This window comes from Vipera ursinii, assembly GCF_947247035.1.
Source record: "Vipera ursinii genome assembly, chromosome: 1".
Classification (NCBI taxonomy): domain Eukaryota; kingdom Metazoa; phylum Chordata; class Lepidosauria; order Squamata; family Viperidae; genus Vipera; species Vipera ursinii.
In genome coordinates, this window is record NC_139512.1 from 158,962,314 (window position 1) to 158,979,064 (window position 16,751).

A 16,751-nucleotide genomic window follows, 5' to 3' on the forward strand; every position below is an offset into this window, starting at 1 on the left:
GAGCCCTATCCACGGGGGGTAAGAGCTCACCCCCCATAGAAAGAGATGGAACATTTTGAATGTCCCGGGATGCCGGAATGCACAGCCACTCAGTCTTGTCAGGGTTGAGCTGAAGTCTGTTCCTCCCCATCCAGACCCGAACCGCCTCCAGGCAACGGGACATCACAGCGAGGGCATCACTGGGGTGGTTTGGGGTCGAAAAGAAAAGTTGGGTATCATCGGCATATTGATGATACCCAACTCCAAAACCACGAATGATCTCACCCAGCGGTTTCATGTAGATGTTGAACAGGAGAGGCGAGAGAACCGACCCCTGAGGAACTCCACAAACGAGAGACCTAGGGGCCGATCTCTGCCCCCCTGCCAACACCGACTGCGAACGTCCCAGGAGATAGGAGGAGAACCACCGAAGAACCGTGCCTCCCACTCCCAATCCCCTGAGACGCCGCAGCAAGATACCATGGTCGATGGTATCGAAAGCCGCCGAGAGGTCTAATAGGACTAGGACAGAGGAATATCCCCTGTCTCGAGCCCTCCAGAGATCATTCACCAGAGCGACCAATGCCGTCTCCGTGCTGTACCCGGGCCTGAAACCCGATTGGTAGGGGTCCAGATAATCCGCTTCATCCAGGACCAGAGGGAGCTGATGCGCCACCACACTCTCAACAACCTTCGCAAGAAAGCGAAGGTTGGAGACTGGACGAAAGTTGTTCAATACAGCTCGGTCCAAGGCAGGCTTCTTGAGGAGAGGTCTCACCACCGCCTCCTTCAAGACGGTGGGGAAATAACCCTCACTCAAAGAAGCAGATATAACCGCCTGGAGCCAGCCTCGTGTCCTCTCCCTAGCTGCATAAACCAGCCAGGAAGGGCACGGATCCAACAAACATGTGGAGGAGCTCAGCCTCCCCATAATCCTGTCCACTTCATCAGGGGTCACAGAATCAAACTCTTCCCAGATAACATTGACAAGACCGTCCGTGTCCTGATCGCCTGACTCTGCCCAGCTGGAGTCCAAACCGGTCCGAATCCGAGCGATTTTATCCGACAGATGTTGACTAAATTCCTCAGCACGACCCTGCAAGGGATCCTCCCTCACCTCCTGATTAAGGAGCGAGCGAGTCACCCTAAACAGGGCGGCCGGGCGATTATCTGCGGACGCAATGAGGGTAGAGAAGTAATTACACCTCGCCACCCTCATCGCTGCGAGATAAGACCTAATATAGGTTCTTAACCGCAACCGGTCGGGTTCGGATTGGCTCGACCTCCAACAGCTCTCTAGGCCCCGTTTCCGACGCTTCATCTCCCGGAGCTCCGCGGAGAACCATGGAGCTCGCTGGGATCTGTGCCGGGTCAGGGGCCGCAAGGGTACAACCCGGTCAAGTGCCTCAGTGGCTGCCCTTTCCCAGGTTTCCACTAAGGCATCCGCCGAGCTGTGAGCAATGGAGGCAGGTGGGGACCCCAGCGCCGCTTGGAATCTATCAGGATCCATTAAGCGTCTGGGGCGGTACTTTTGTACTTAAATGGGATAAAATTCTTCTTGAAGGGTCAGGAGAATCTGAAAGCCATTGCTATTATTATTATCATTGGGAATTTATGTAGCATCCAGTTCTTTCTATTTGTTTAAATTGTTATGTCCACTTTTACCCATCTTTAGCTTGATCATAATTTATCTCAGAAGCTTTTAGTGATATCTGGAACCATAGGAGCTTGTCTATATTATACTATATTATACTATCAATCAAAGAAACTATCTATAGCTCAGGATTGAATTGTGGAGTCCTTGGTGCTCTCTGAACTTGGTTGTTTGCTTGCTGATATTTCATTATCCAGCACCGACGATACCTACTCAGGTAATGAAACATCGGCAAGCAAACAACCAGGTTCAGAGGGCACCAAGTACTCCACAATTATACTACTGCAAAAAAGCAAAGTGGGTATAGAAGTCTCATGGAAGAACATACTGTTTGTCTCACATTCCTCTCCGGATATAAAGATATAAAGATCAGAAGCAGGAAATGACAATTCCTCCATCAGTACTTCCAATCTGAATAGTGAACGCTGTAGGCAAAGGACAAAGAATGTGTCCTAGTGTTATCAAGAAGTGTCCTCAGCCTCATCATATCTCACCTGACATCTTGCTGTGTTTGACTAGAGGATCAAAGTTCACTATACTTTACGATAAGGAGGTGGCATTAGCCAAAAGGTTCCCCACGAACTTGGCACATTGCAAAACATGGGTTTCCTTCCTTTTTCTTCTGTAACATTATACAAGAGATTGGGCATTGCTCATTAACGCCATAAATGTGTTTAAACTTGACAGACATATAAAAAATATTCAGCCCCACCCCAAAATAAAATTTGCTGTTAAAAATTGCAGAACTGATGTTCACTAGAAAAAAAGGAAACTGGACAGAATCCAGATGATGTTAGATAGGCCTAAGGCCTGGGCATGTTTTTCTTAAAATAGAAACAGACCCATAATCAAGTACAGAAGCATATTTAAATGGGTTTCCCTGCAGGAAACAGAACTGGGAGTGTGGTCTGTTTCCCCCCCCCTCCCCACCCCTGATGAAAACATTCATTACCATGTGAAAATAATCTTATTTGATGACAAAGAAAATGGTGATGAAGACAATGACGATGAAGGTGATGATCCCATTCTATCTATTCAAGAAATTTCAAACACACCCTGGTCATGTACAACGGAGAAGAATATCTGTGTTTGGCCAGTTGATTTAACCCTAAATTTGGAAAGCAATGCTTGCAGGAATTGATTCTAGCTGTACAATCCTATTTTATGAAATGAGTAAAAAGGTAAAGGTAAAGGTTCCCCCGCACATGTGTGCTAGTTGTTTCCAACTCTAGGGGCTGGTGCTCATCTCCGTTTCAAAGCCGAAGAGCCAGCGCTTGTCCGAGGACGTCTCCGTGGTCATGTGGCCGGGATAAGGCGCCAAAGGCGCACGGAACGCTGTTACCTTCCCACCGTAGTGGTCCTTATTTTTCTACTTGCATTTTTACGTGCTTTTGAACTGCTAGGTTGGCAGAAGCTGGGACAAGTAACAGGCACTCACTCTGTTACGCGGCACTCGGGATTCGACCCGCCAAACTGCCGACCTTCTGATCGACAAGCTCAGTGTCCTAACCCGCTGAGCCACCGCGTCCCTTTTCTATAATACTATAATGCTAATAATGCTATAAGGAAAATGTCCAGAGTCCTGTACTGTTTTATCGGAGGGATTTTAGTGATTGAGACCTGAGATGGCCAAGGGACTTTGATGTGTTCAGTTCACAACTTAGGTGCCTGATCAAATCTAGTAAGAAGGGACTGGGTCCAGGAGGTCATAGATGTCTTACTTGAGAGAAGGAGAGAAGAGGCAGTGATCAGACTTTTGAAGAAACCAAACCTGGGCCCAGAGATTGAAACTAGCTATAAGCTAATGGCAAATATTCCTTTCTTAGGCAAAGTGTTTGAGCAGGTAATGGCTATTCAATCCAAGTGCCATTTAATCCAGATTCAGAAACAGGAACCAGCCTGGTTTACTTGAGACTTATTCCAGAAACAAAATAGAAGGCATGCAATCCTATTGGTCATTCTTAACCTCTCAGGAGCTTTCAGTATCATTAATCATGGTGTTGTTCTGGACAGACTGCCAGAAGTGGGATATACGAAGACCCTGTGCAAGTCCCTACTCTCTTTCAAGAGAGGCCAAGGATGTTTGCTTTGTTAGTAGAAATGGTATCTGATTGTCAGGGCACTCCACTGTCCTTGCTGTATCTTTATTGTAACTCCAACAACAGATGGACTCACAAATAACTAACCTGCAAAATGCCAAGATGCAACTAACACAGTATTTGGAACACAGTTTATCTTGGGCAACAGTGGTACCATAGCCTATAGCATAGTTCTCATGAGATTTTGCTAGAGACATTTGGAGGAAACCAGGACCAGTTCTTGACTTTCATAATTTAGGGTGAAGTGTTTATGCTGGGTTGACCAGCAGTTTCCCACAGGCCATATGAAACTGGATTTTGAGCTGAAGTTGCTGAGAGAAGATGCAGCCAAATCTGCCATATCCGTCATTGATGGCAATGGCCCAGTACTGGACAATGTTTATGACATCATGCAGAGATTTAGAGTTACATTTGATGATTCGACCAGAGCAGGGGTCAGCAATCTGAAACAGTGAAAGAGCCACTCAGAACCGGTTCCCTCACAAAAGGAAAAACTGGGAGCCGCAAAAAATGTGTGCGCATGCGTGTACATGTGCGCATGCGCAGAACAGGATTTGACTGAAGAGTGGAGCCAAGGCGAGATATGCACCTACCCTGCATATTTGAATTAATTGAACTTTTTTAGTCCCACTTTTTTTTTTTGGACTGCACATGGCAGAGGACTGGGAGCCACAGGAGATGGCTGAAAGAGCTGCATGCGGCTCCGGAGCCGCGGGTTGCAGACCTGTGGACTAGGGGAACAATAGCCAGTTGTGAGATTTGCAAACTCATGCAAGGTCAGTGTAGACTCTGGGTTGCCAAATCAGATTTTAAATTATTTACCCGATTTGGCTCTGAATGACCAATTTAGAGAAGAACTTGTAGACAAGCTGAGAGATAAATTGGTGAGATAAGGCACCAGGATCATTTGAGCAGTAATAAATGGCTGATCGGAACAGAGGAAAGGGAGAAATGAAAGGAAAGACAGTTTATAAGCTTTTACATTTTTACCCATGCCCTTCCTCTGATGGCATCCTGATGATGCACCAAAGAATCCTTGCACATTAGAGCCGCCAAGAAATCTCTGTCACCAAGGGAGAAACGAAGAAGGAGCAATCTCACTTTATGCTTTTACTACAGAGCCCTGCTGATCATGCACAGCTAATCTTCATGCTTTTAACTCAGCTACAAAATGGCTGCACTTGTAGATCTACAGGCTGCTTAGCAAGCCAGTGCCCAAATAACTCCAAGGCCATAGCATCAGAAACTTTACAGACTTCCTTCCCAAGAGAAATAATTAAAGAGACAATTAAGGACAGCCAACAAATGCATTGTATTGTTCTTGTTGCTCTTTGTTTAGACTCAGGCTGGAAAATGCAACTCTCTGTCCTTGTGGACTAGGGGGGTGACAGTCAGTTTTATAGATGAGACCACAATACAAGAGTTTATCCATTAGACACTAGAAAGGCTGATGCTCATGGGGAAAAATAGAAGGGCAGATGCTCAGAACTGGGCCCATGATGCATTATCTTCTTGCAGCTGATGACACAAGATGACATGGAATATTTGCCACTCTAGGTGATGACTTCCTTATAGGTCCCATTGCACTGAGAATTGATTGGACACAATTACATAATTCAGATGTGCACTGGGAAGAAGGAATTATATCTTTTCCATCACCAAAATGTCAACAAAACTGATTGCAAGCTTTTTACTCTAACCCTCGCCCCCACCCCCATGCCCATTTAGCACAGTGATTCTCCTGCTTTGCCAATGAAATACAATGTGTTTGGGAAGGAGCAGGCAATGGCACTGCTTCCCCCATAAAGTGTGTAAAGGCACCATCTACTTGAAATTGGGACCCCAGATTCCACTGATCAAAGCAATATCAAATGTCTATTCAAGACTTAGCCATTGTGAAGGAATTTCTGAATGACAATTTGAAGAAAGGATATAGTCTCCTCAATCTCAATGATACACAACTACCTTTTTAATTTCCCACCTACACACACGCACACGCATACGCACACACACACACACACACACACACTATGGTTTTATTAAGGCACTTATGATTTTAGACTTTTTTTAATATACCATTAGGGATCCCTATCTACTGCATCTTATTCCAGGTCTCCTGGACCGCCTCCAAAGGGCACATGTTTTCATGAAGTTGGATCTGAAAAGTGCATACAATTTGATCAGGATGAAAGAGAGGCATAATTAACTGCATTTGATATAGACATTTGAATACATGTGATGTCTTTTAGCTTGGTTAATTGTTGGGGGGGAGGCAGTTTTATCTAGATTCAGGATCTTTTTGGAGGATCTTACCTTCCATGCAAGTCATATAAAATTGTCTTAAAGAGACTCCACAAACACAAGCTCTTTTTCTAAATGGTAGAAATGTATGTTTAATGTTCCCCAGTTGAAGCTATCTGGGTTAAAGCAGGGGTCCCCAACCCCCATTCCATGGACCGGTACTGGGCCATGGCATCAGTGGTGGGATTCAAATATGTGAACAACAAGTTCTCTGTGTGGATGCTGCTTCCAGAAGTCCGTTCTGGGCCTGGGCAACAAAAAATTAGCTACCGGTTCTGCCAAACTGGTGTGAACTGGCTGAATCCCACCACTGCATGGCATGCCAGCAACCAGTCCAGACAAACAAGCAAAGCCCCATCTGTGGGGTGCAGGTAGCACACAAAACCACACACTCTCTGGTCTGTGGAAAAACTCTTTCCACGGAGCCGGTCCCTGGCGCCCAAAAGATTGGGGACCTCTGGGTTAAAGGATCTCAACAGAAAGCATACAAAGGAACTCTGCAAATGTACAATCCATATTTTCGTAGAAATGACCTTGAAATGTGAAGTACGGTATGTGCAGTGTTTTATGGGCTTTGCCATTTTTTTATAGGGAGATCATTCCTAAAGTTGCAGACCACATCCAACTGCTATCTCAATTCCTCAAGAAAAGTCCTAAATTCACTGAAGAGCAAATTATTTCAGGAATTGAATAGCCTTTTCACTTCACAGCCATTGCTCAGACACCAAAACCCTACCCACCAATTTGATTTGCAGGCCATCTCCCCTTATCACAGTACTTACAACTGAGCAGCTTTGTTTCTCCCTGTAATGCCTTTTTTTAACTGAAAAATTAGTGTATTTTCATTACAGTTCTAAGTGGAATATAGCTCAGTGATTGGTTCACACAATGCTATGGATTTTTTTTTAACCCAGTTTATTGGATAAGTTTTAAGTTTCTGAGTTAATGCATTACACAGTGCCATAAATCATGGTAGCTGGGTCACAAAATATATTAAGGAATAACAATTAATATTAGGGCTTACAACAATGCCCGAACTGAACCATGAACTGAGAAGGTTTGCTATTTTTTTTTGCTATTTTACCAAGACATCATTTTCAATTATTTAGAATCATTACTATTTGCAATTACTAAACTTTCAAAGCTCAGAATTACAAAAATCCAAAAATCACAGTATGATTTTTTTTTTTACTTGTTAAAATTCTTCACAATTTTTTTACAGCCCTCCTTCAGGTATTGTTCCTTCAACATGCAATTGTTCCCTCTATTAAGGCTCAGCACAATACCCAAATCTTTATAGTGGATAATTAACAGCCAGCAGTAAGCCTTACCATTAATTCAACTGAGTATGAATGACTTATGAAATTTCTCTTCGCTGTTGAAATAATAAGATATTGCATATTTGGCTTTTGTGTGACATTGTATTTACGAGTTTCCTAATTCAATATGAGGAAATAAAAGGGCAATGATAGAATGTTGTGTACATTGATATTTATTGAACGATTGATGAATACATTTTCTCTGGCTGTCTGCTCTTAATTACATTTGTCATTTATTTGTATTTTGTTAGATAACTGTTCTGAAATTCTTCCTTTGGTTATAAATCTTATGCAGTGTTTTTGCATAAGAGGGGAAATGGGCAACCTTGAATTCCGGTCTGATTGGAAGGCATGAGATATTATGTGGATGCTGGAACTAAGCAGGTGCTCAGTGGCCTGGAATGGAGACTCCTTGGAGCCTATGTTTGAATAGGGTACAAGAAATATTTCTAAAAATAAGTTATTACATTGTCTAGATTCTGACGTTGCATCATCATCATCATCATCATGTCCCTGGGTCTATATTTTCAACAATGAATCATTTTAAGCCACTGTTTCCCTCTGTGCTGATTCAGTGCAATAAATATAGGAGCAGAAATAAGTTTTTTGAAAATATAAATACAAATATTTCATTGAAGCTGAGAAAGAAGCAACAGGGGAAAAAATATAGAATTAACTACGTAGAGCACTTTTTTTCATGCATTTGTCCTGGCATGCTTATTTTTGTTCTCCCTGTTTGGGCAACACACTGCTCTAGTTGAGGCATTGACATTGTTTTCTGTTTTCATTGAAGTCGCAGGATGCTTTCCTTTTAGATTTAGGCTTCATAACTTGTATTTAAAATTGCAATCTTTCTGGGCAGAGGGGAAAGGAGAGGAGGAGAGGAGACGCTCTCTTGTCCTGTGATTCCAAACCTTGGTGTAAAGTTGGTGCGCCAACACAAAGAGAATATTATTTTTCTCACAAGGCCTTTATTGGTTATTGTTATATGCACAAGGTGAAATTATAACTTCCAGTTCCTTAGCTGATGTTGGCTTTCATATGCACTGAGTTCTCCTCTCCTCTCCTGCTCTCCCCTCCCCTACTGTCCCCTCCCCTTCCCCTCCAGAGGTCCAGAGGGAACCATGAAAGTTTTCCCATATCCACGTCACACCCTGGTAACATCAAAAAATGTTTTCAAAAAATGATCACTGAAAAATGTACTGTACATTCTTGATTGAACACTAATTTCCCAAGGATGTCATGATTAAAAGTTGTCCTTAGATTATTGGTTTCGATGGACACATGGTATGGAGATGCTGATAAAAAAAATAACGTTGCAGCTTTATTCCTACGTGGAATATTGAGAGTTCAGTCCTAGGTAGCAGCAGATGTTTCTCTCCTAGGGATCAAAGAAAAAAAATGCTGTGTACTCCGCATAGGTGTTAGGAAGGGCATCCAGCCAGTAAATGCTCAGCTCCATCCATTCTCAATCCTGAGCCTACCTAGACCACAGGGTCATAAAAAGAGAGTTTATTCAGAATAGATCCCACTGAGTTCAGAAATGCTTATTTTCAGATCCGTACACTCGGAGCTGCAGTCTTAAAGGGGGACACTGAGATGAAATCCTGTGCAGAAAACCCTCATGAAGATGGCTCCCTTAAAACAGTACAGAGCATCAGGAGAATCAAAGCCAAGCCCTTCTTTCTTTCTTTTGTTAAAAAAAAGGAAGTCGACATTGTTTCACTCAGTGCATTAGGCGGATCACCTCAACTGTGCAAGTAATTGCTACACAGAAAAAGACTCTCCCAGATGGTGCTTATAGAAGTTGCAAGAATCCATTCTTTTGGAAGAACTAACTGTGGGAGCCGGCTGAGTATCAATCCCTCCGACAAGAGATGAGAGTAGCAGGAGTAACACTTGCTGTGACAATGACCAATATCACCTAGAACCAAGCACCTACAGCATATAGCAATCTGCAAAGTACTTATAAGACCGTGTAAGATTACCTGGGGCATCGCAGGAACTGGCTATCATCATAAAAGGTGTTAAATTACAGAACCCAAAAAACGTTTCAGCAGTGTGATTGTCTAGTAAGCACTGAAATACTGAACAGATGCTGCTATTTTCGTAAGACAGCTAGCTCAGGAATCAAGGTCATTGTGGCCCAATTCATCAGGACATATGGGAGTTTAAATTGAGTTTGATTATTAGATAATCTGAAGCATTCAGTCATTATTCAACGGATGCCACGTTCAAATGAAAAACAACAGAAATCAAATGCCTGGGAAATCATGTCCTTAAGAAAAATTAAGCATTTTTATTTTGTTCAGTTCTGATGACAGGATGGCATTGCTGACTAAATTGTTGTTAAGTGGAGAATAAGGACAGATGATGTGCCAGCCCTTTCCTGTACTGGGAATTTCTACATAGAGTTTTCCTTTCTTAGGAGATACGTTTAGGATGATAAGTGAAAATCTGGCATATCGCTCAGTTATAATGAACTCTGTTATTTAATACAATAACTGCTTTGGGAGCTATGGTTTTAAAATTCTTAATACAGGTAGGCCTTGACTTACGACCAGTCGCTTAGAGATCCAGATTCAAAGTTCTGACCATTCCCTTCCCTCATGTAATGTGACCCCCCACTTCAGGAACTCAGCAACCAGGCCACATTTACAACCGTTTGCAGTGCCCCATCGGCACATGACCGTGTCTTAAAATACTGAAAAATGGACATTTATTTCCAGTTTTTGACAAAACCAGCTCGTGGTGAACCAGGAGTTTGCTTAACAACCACAGCATTCACTTAACAACAATCACACACAGACAAAAAAGGTTGGAAAAATCAGGCCAGTCACAGGGGTGACCCGATTTATGATTGTCACAATTTATGACCATAATGGGCAGACTCATTACAGTTGTAAGTCATGGACTAGCTTTACTTGTCATGTTAGATATGGCAGATTACTTAGAAGATCCAGGACAGGTAGCCCAATTTATATGTAACAATATGATACCTAAAACATCAACGTCCTCCCAAGTGTTCTGTTCCAGCCTACGACCGTCCCAGTTTGCGTGTCAAGGACAAGCCCCTTTTTAAATCAATAGGCTGGGGGAAAAAACCAACCCTTTTATTTATATACAGTTCAAAATAATGAAGTCCTCAAAACAAAAAGCAGCAGAATATTTTCCTTAGCACAGTGGCGTAGCGTGGGGGGTGCAGGGGGGGCCGGCCGCACCGGCCGCAACATCTGGGGGGGCACCCATTAAGCTCGCCGGAGGGGGACGATTCTGCTTCGCCGAGGGTCGGAGGAGCGAGCGAGTGGGCGGAGCGTAGAAAGCAACCGCATTCGCTGCGCCCAGCCAGAGCGGGATCCCGTCCTCTCGCGGCTGCGGATCGCCTCCTTTCTCGGGTGGGGGTGGGGAGGCTTGGCGGCGTCTCGCCTCCCTCACTTTCTCCCGCCGCGGCTCTCCTCCGCTTGGCTCTCAACCTGCAAGCCCGGCCCCCCCCGACCCAGCTCCCGCCCCCGTTTCCTCCTTTCCCGGAGGTAAAGGTAACAACTGCAGCCGCCGCACCTGCGGCTGCTTGCTGCTCCTCCTCCTCCTCCTTCTCCTCCTCCTCCTGCCGTATTGACTCTCTGTGGCCACTGGGTTCCCCCTGCAGGAGGCGATCGGGACGCCCCCCCGACACACGTCGCCAGCAGCGAGAGTTTCCAGCCAGTCCGGCGAATCTTTGGGGCAAGGTGCCAAAGAGAAGGAGGCGGCTTGGCAGTAGTCCAAGCCTATTCACATCTGTTGTAAGGTCATTCTCTCGTGGGGTTTATCTTGACATCCACTAAGAGTGGAACAAACATGCCCCATTAACCATTTTCAACGCCATGTCCTCTCTTTGTCTCATCCTAAATCACAGCTGAGGCACCTTAAAGTTGCCTTGTTTCAGTTTTAAACTAGAATTTTCCCTCTTCTCCAGAGACCCTTTTTTGCCTTGAACCTAACTCAAGGGTAGGCAACCTTGGCTCTTTTATGACTCATGGACTTCAACTCCCAGAATTCCTGAGCTAGTGGAAGAGACTCGAGTGCTAAAATCCACGGGTTAGGGGGCGCAAATTACTTGCCTTGCCCCGGGTGCTGACAACCCACGCTACGCCACTGCCTTAGCAAAATAATTAGTTCAAACAGCAAACAAGAGTTAAACAAGAAGTTCAGCAAGAACATAAACAGACCAGGATTTCCTTTGGACTTCTAGGAATGGTTGCCTTCAGCAACTAGCACCACCCACACCTTCCCCTTTCATTAGCAGCCCCAAGGCATGGCTTCTCAATGCCTTCTCCTCCTTTTGCTGAGTTGCCTCATAGACTTTCTCTGGTCTGCTCTGCTAAACTGCCTTCTACTTTGAGCATCTCTGAATAGATTCATCTGTGAAGCCTTAGAGTCCGAATCCTCCTCCTCACACAGCTGAGCCTCATAAAGAACATGATTGGAGGGGCCTGGCTCTTCCTCTGACTGACAGTCCTGTAATGCATCAGAGCCTCCCTCTGACACCAAAGGCTCTCCAAACCCCTCCTCCTCCTCCTCCTCCTCAGATCCCTCGGACTCAGCTGCTGAGAGCACAGGCAGACACGGAATCACAACACCAAGAGCCCTAGTGATACAGTAGTTAGAATGTAGTATTGCATGCAAAAATCTGCCCACAGCCAGGAGTTTGATCCTGACAGGCTCAAGGTTGACTCAGCCTTCCATCCTTCGGTAAAATAAGGACTCAGACTGTTGGGGGTAATATGCCAACATTGTAAACTGCTCAGAGAGTGCTGTAAAGCAGCATATAAGTGCTATTGCTATTGCTATTCAGATTCATCCAATAGATCCCATGGCTATACATAATGAAGATTCCCTGGGCTCCAGGGGGGAGGGCAAGGAGGGCAAATTATAATATCTGTGCAATGATGTCATTACTCAAATGCAGCAACAGTTGTTCTTGTATCAAACTTTGTGACACAGGTAAATAAGTACATTTGTGGGATGATGTTATCTCTCCTAGCATGTCATCCTGGTTTGTTGTAGATGCTTTTGTAGGGTAACTGGTTGGTGAACATTGAGTTATTCAAATATGCACCTTGAGATTATAAACAATGTTAGTTTCTATTTTATTTCTTACAAGGATTTATATAAACCCCACAGCCCTCTGGAGAATCTTTGGGGATTCATGGGGAAAAACTGTGAATCAGCAGATGGCGGACCATAGATACAGATAGTCCTTGACTTACAACAGTTCATTTAGCGACCCTTCAAAGTTACAAGGGCACTGGAAAAAGTGACTTATGACCATTTTTTTGCATTTTCGACCTTCATAGCATCTCCATGATCATGTGATCAGAATTAAGATGCTTGGCAACTGGTTCATACTTATGAATGTTGCTTGGTCCCAGGGTCATGCGATCACTTCTTGTGACCTTCTGACAAGCAAAGTCAATGGGGAAGCCGGATTCACTTAACAACCCGGTTACTAACAACTGCAGAGATTCACCTAACAACTGTGGCAAGAAAGGTCCTAAAGTGGGGCATAACACACTTGACAGATGTCTCACTTAACAGCAGAAATTTTGGGTTCAATTGTCATCGCAAGTCAAGGACTACCTGCACAGCGCTTCAATTGATACAGCCTATAAAAATAACACAATTCAAAAATATCTGGCTTATACAAAGCAGCCAGATTAGAAAATAACCATGAACATACAAAGCCCTCTAGGTAGAGTAGTCCTCTGCTAACATCCACTGTGCACCTCCAAAGCTATGAACAAGTCTTGCAATTCATTCCGATATTGTCGTATTTTTTTCCAATAGAAAGGATTGGGTGGAGGGAACAGAAAGCATTCTGCAAAGCTAGCAATTGAAGCTTATGATTGCAGTGCTTGTAAGTGGTCAAATACAGGTGACCTTTTCTGCAATGCTTCTAGTGTTGTGTCTTATAATTTTGGGTACACATGAACATCCTGCCTGGTTCCCCCCCCCAATTGTAATTACATTTGGGGAAAGCTACCAGGAATTCCAAGGTTAATGCTGCCAAGGTTTTTTCCATCTTCTCCATCTCGACTTGATATCCGTAGTATCTTTCCCACGTATGACAGGCCAAGTTAATGATGCAGCTGGCATAAATGTGGGGCAGCGTAATCTCTTCCTATCGATTTTTGTTTGTTTGTTTGTTTCTGTATTGGGTAATGCAGAAGCATGGAAAAAGCTGCATTACAGAAGACTGACTTGCTGGATGATGGGAGTGCTCATGAGTAGCTGGGCAGAGACTACAGAGAATAAAATGTGACTCATTTTATTTTATTTTTTTATTTTAATTCCATTTATATCCCGCCCTTCTCCGAAGACTCAGGGCGGCTTACAAGCTTAGCAATAGCCTTCATTCTATGTATATGCCTGCTTATTAGGGCTTTCACACACACCCCTAAGCGGCATTATTACAAAGTCAGCTTAATTGCCCCCAACAATCTGGGTCCTCATTTTACCTACCTCGGAAGGATGGAAGGCTGAGTCAACCTTGAAGCATTCAGAGAGCCATGGATATATAGCTCTTCAGCAGAGTATTTAGGGATAAGTGATGTAGGTGTACATTGCTACTCCAAAATATAGGTGTATTGAGAGGGATGTCATCCAGTGCTGTGTATTTGGTTCTAATTGTTTCAGTTTTTTTTAAAAAAATTCTACTCTCTATTGGTTTGTTTTATCATGTCATTCAAAGTCTCTATGACTGGACCACTTTATAAACCAGGGTGAATAAATACCTTGCCCCTAAATATGTATTTAAAATTGACTCCTGTTTGTCCCTGGCACAAATTAATCACTGCAAGGATCTTTCCTCACCCAATAATATTATTCCCTCCCCCCATTTTTATTAAGAGATATTTTTCCTCACCCAAAGGTCTTTAAGACTTCCTTATTGTCAGTTTTAGTAGAGTCTTCCTCACAGCCTACTTTCTCTGGAGTTATTATGCTACAACTTTTACCCTCTGCATTGGTCATGCTGGTTGAAATGTAAAGGAGATGATGTCCTACAAAATTAGAGCCTGTTTTTGTGGGACAATGATGGCAGCCTGTCACAATTTAACTCAGGAATCCTGTAGTTTTTGCAGAGAAAGCAGTTAGGCAAAGTGGGTAGGGAAATCCTAAACTGATTTTTAAAAATCATAAAGGAAGCTCTTTACATGTCCTAGGCCAGGGGAAGGCAACCTTGGCTCTTTTATGACTCGTGGACTTCAACTCTCAGAATTCCTGAGCCAGCTGGCTCAGGAATTCTGGGAGTTGAAGTCCACGAGTCATAAAAGAGCCAAGGTTGCCTACCCCTGTCCTGGGCAATGTCAACATGAGAATGGAAAAAAATCCATATGGTAATGTTAATAGTCGGCTACTGCATGTCCTGGAAATTATGTAGATAATACTGAAATGGACAGCAGCAGCAGCTGGGGAAGGCCAGGACTGGCATCTGGAAAAAATAGTTGTAAAGCAACTTCCCAATTAATTCGATAATAATCCTCTCCTACATGAACAGATTCTTTGATCGAAGATGTGGAAGGAAGCCATTTAACAGAAAACATCAGTAAACACAGATAATGCAAATTCCGGAAAGTATTTAAACATGTGATCTGGGCTATAATTTGTCATAATTGAAGCATTACTTGTATTAGAAAAACTGAAAAGCTCTTGAACTGAGTTTGGAAGTTTTTAAGGCTGCAGCTATACACACAATTTCATGGGAGTAAAACATCCCACTAAATATACAGAAGACTTTCAAATAATTATCTGGCCTTGAAGATACAGTTAGAAGTTAAAATGCAGCAAAACTTTAGTCTAATATTCAAATGTAATGAAATGGATGAATTTTGGGGGAGGTTGGTTGATCGATCGATCGATCGATGAGTTACAAGTTCAACTCCCAGAGTTGCAATGGTGGGATTCAAATATGTGAACAACTAGTTCACTGTGTGGATGCCGCTTCCAGAAGTCCATTCTGGGCCTGAGCAAGAAACAAATAGCTACCAGTTCTGCCGAACTGGTGCGAACTGGCTGAATCCCACCACTGCACAGCAGGTGGAGGGACATCTGGTGATGAAATGGAGATCAACTCGGTTTTTGAACAGCTGGGCATATCTGCCCAGTTAAAACCTATTTGTCAATGGAATCTAATTTGGCAATCAGATTGGGAAGATTTCATTGAAGCCTTTAATTCATTTCAGTTCAATTCAATTCAAGGTATATATTCCCAGTCTGACTTTTCAGCAAAAGCAGCCATTGTATTACATAACTGTTATAGAAAAAAACATACCTTCTTAGTTTTATAACTTCATTGGTGAAGAATTCTAAAAAGTTCCACTGACTCAATACAAAGAATGACACATTATTTTCAATGTCATTATAACGGGTCAAATCAGACTTTGGTGAGAGGTTGTCATTTGAACATTTCCCTTCTTTTAATTTTAATTTACAATAGGACATGCTGATTATTTGCGGGGGGAACTGCCAGCAATTTCCTCTTGCCTCAATTGTAGCTGCAGTAGAAATAGTCATTTCTTTGGAAAACAAGAATGCTTCTGCTTTTTTAAACAGACCCATCATCCTAGTCCTTCAAAATGTCCCCCCTCCCTCTTCCTGAAGCATCAAGCTATTACAAAACCGAGTTTGCTTTCTAAGCTAATATTTAATTGAGTTTTTGCTATTAACATTTGTCGACATTTCAGACACATGAAATGTCAACACTGAGCAGTAACGTCATACAACTTAATGGATGCCTTTTGTCTATATTCTGCTGGAATGCATAGTCGACAGATGACAGCCTTACTTTTAAATTCCCTGCCATCTAATAGTGGTGGTTTTTTTTCCCTCCCTTTCCTTGGTTTTGCCTCTTGACAGCCTCTCTTTTAGTTGCCGTTAGCGGGCCTCTTATTTGAGACTGTGTGCATCTTTGTAAGTTAAAAATGGTTTCTCTTAAATGGCCTTCAATGGAGCGGAAAGTCAGTTGACTCTAGTTTCATGTCAAGAATTACTGTCAGGCAAGTGGACCCTCGCACCAATTACCTTGTCCTACAGCTGTTCCATATTCAAATATGAAAGCAGCTTTTCCAGCAATTTTATTTCATAATAAATCTAAAGTTCAAGAAAGGTTCTTGTAATAGACTAGGTGGTTTGGAACGAACAGCAGTCGGCCTACCGTTGCACTCTTAGGCATGTTGACAGAACGGCAGTCTGTTTGGGTCCAAACAAACCAGACTTCTCATCTGTAGGTGGAGAGACCATCTCCGCTGCGGCAGCATGAGAGCTGCTTCCCAACTCTTTCCATGTCCTTCAGACTTGCAAGACTGAGGTCAACCTTACCATGTAGACTAGATAGGAAATAGGGGCAAGGAAGCTAATTATACC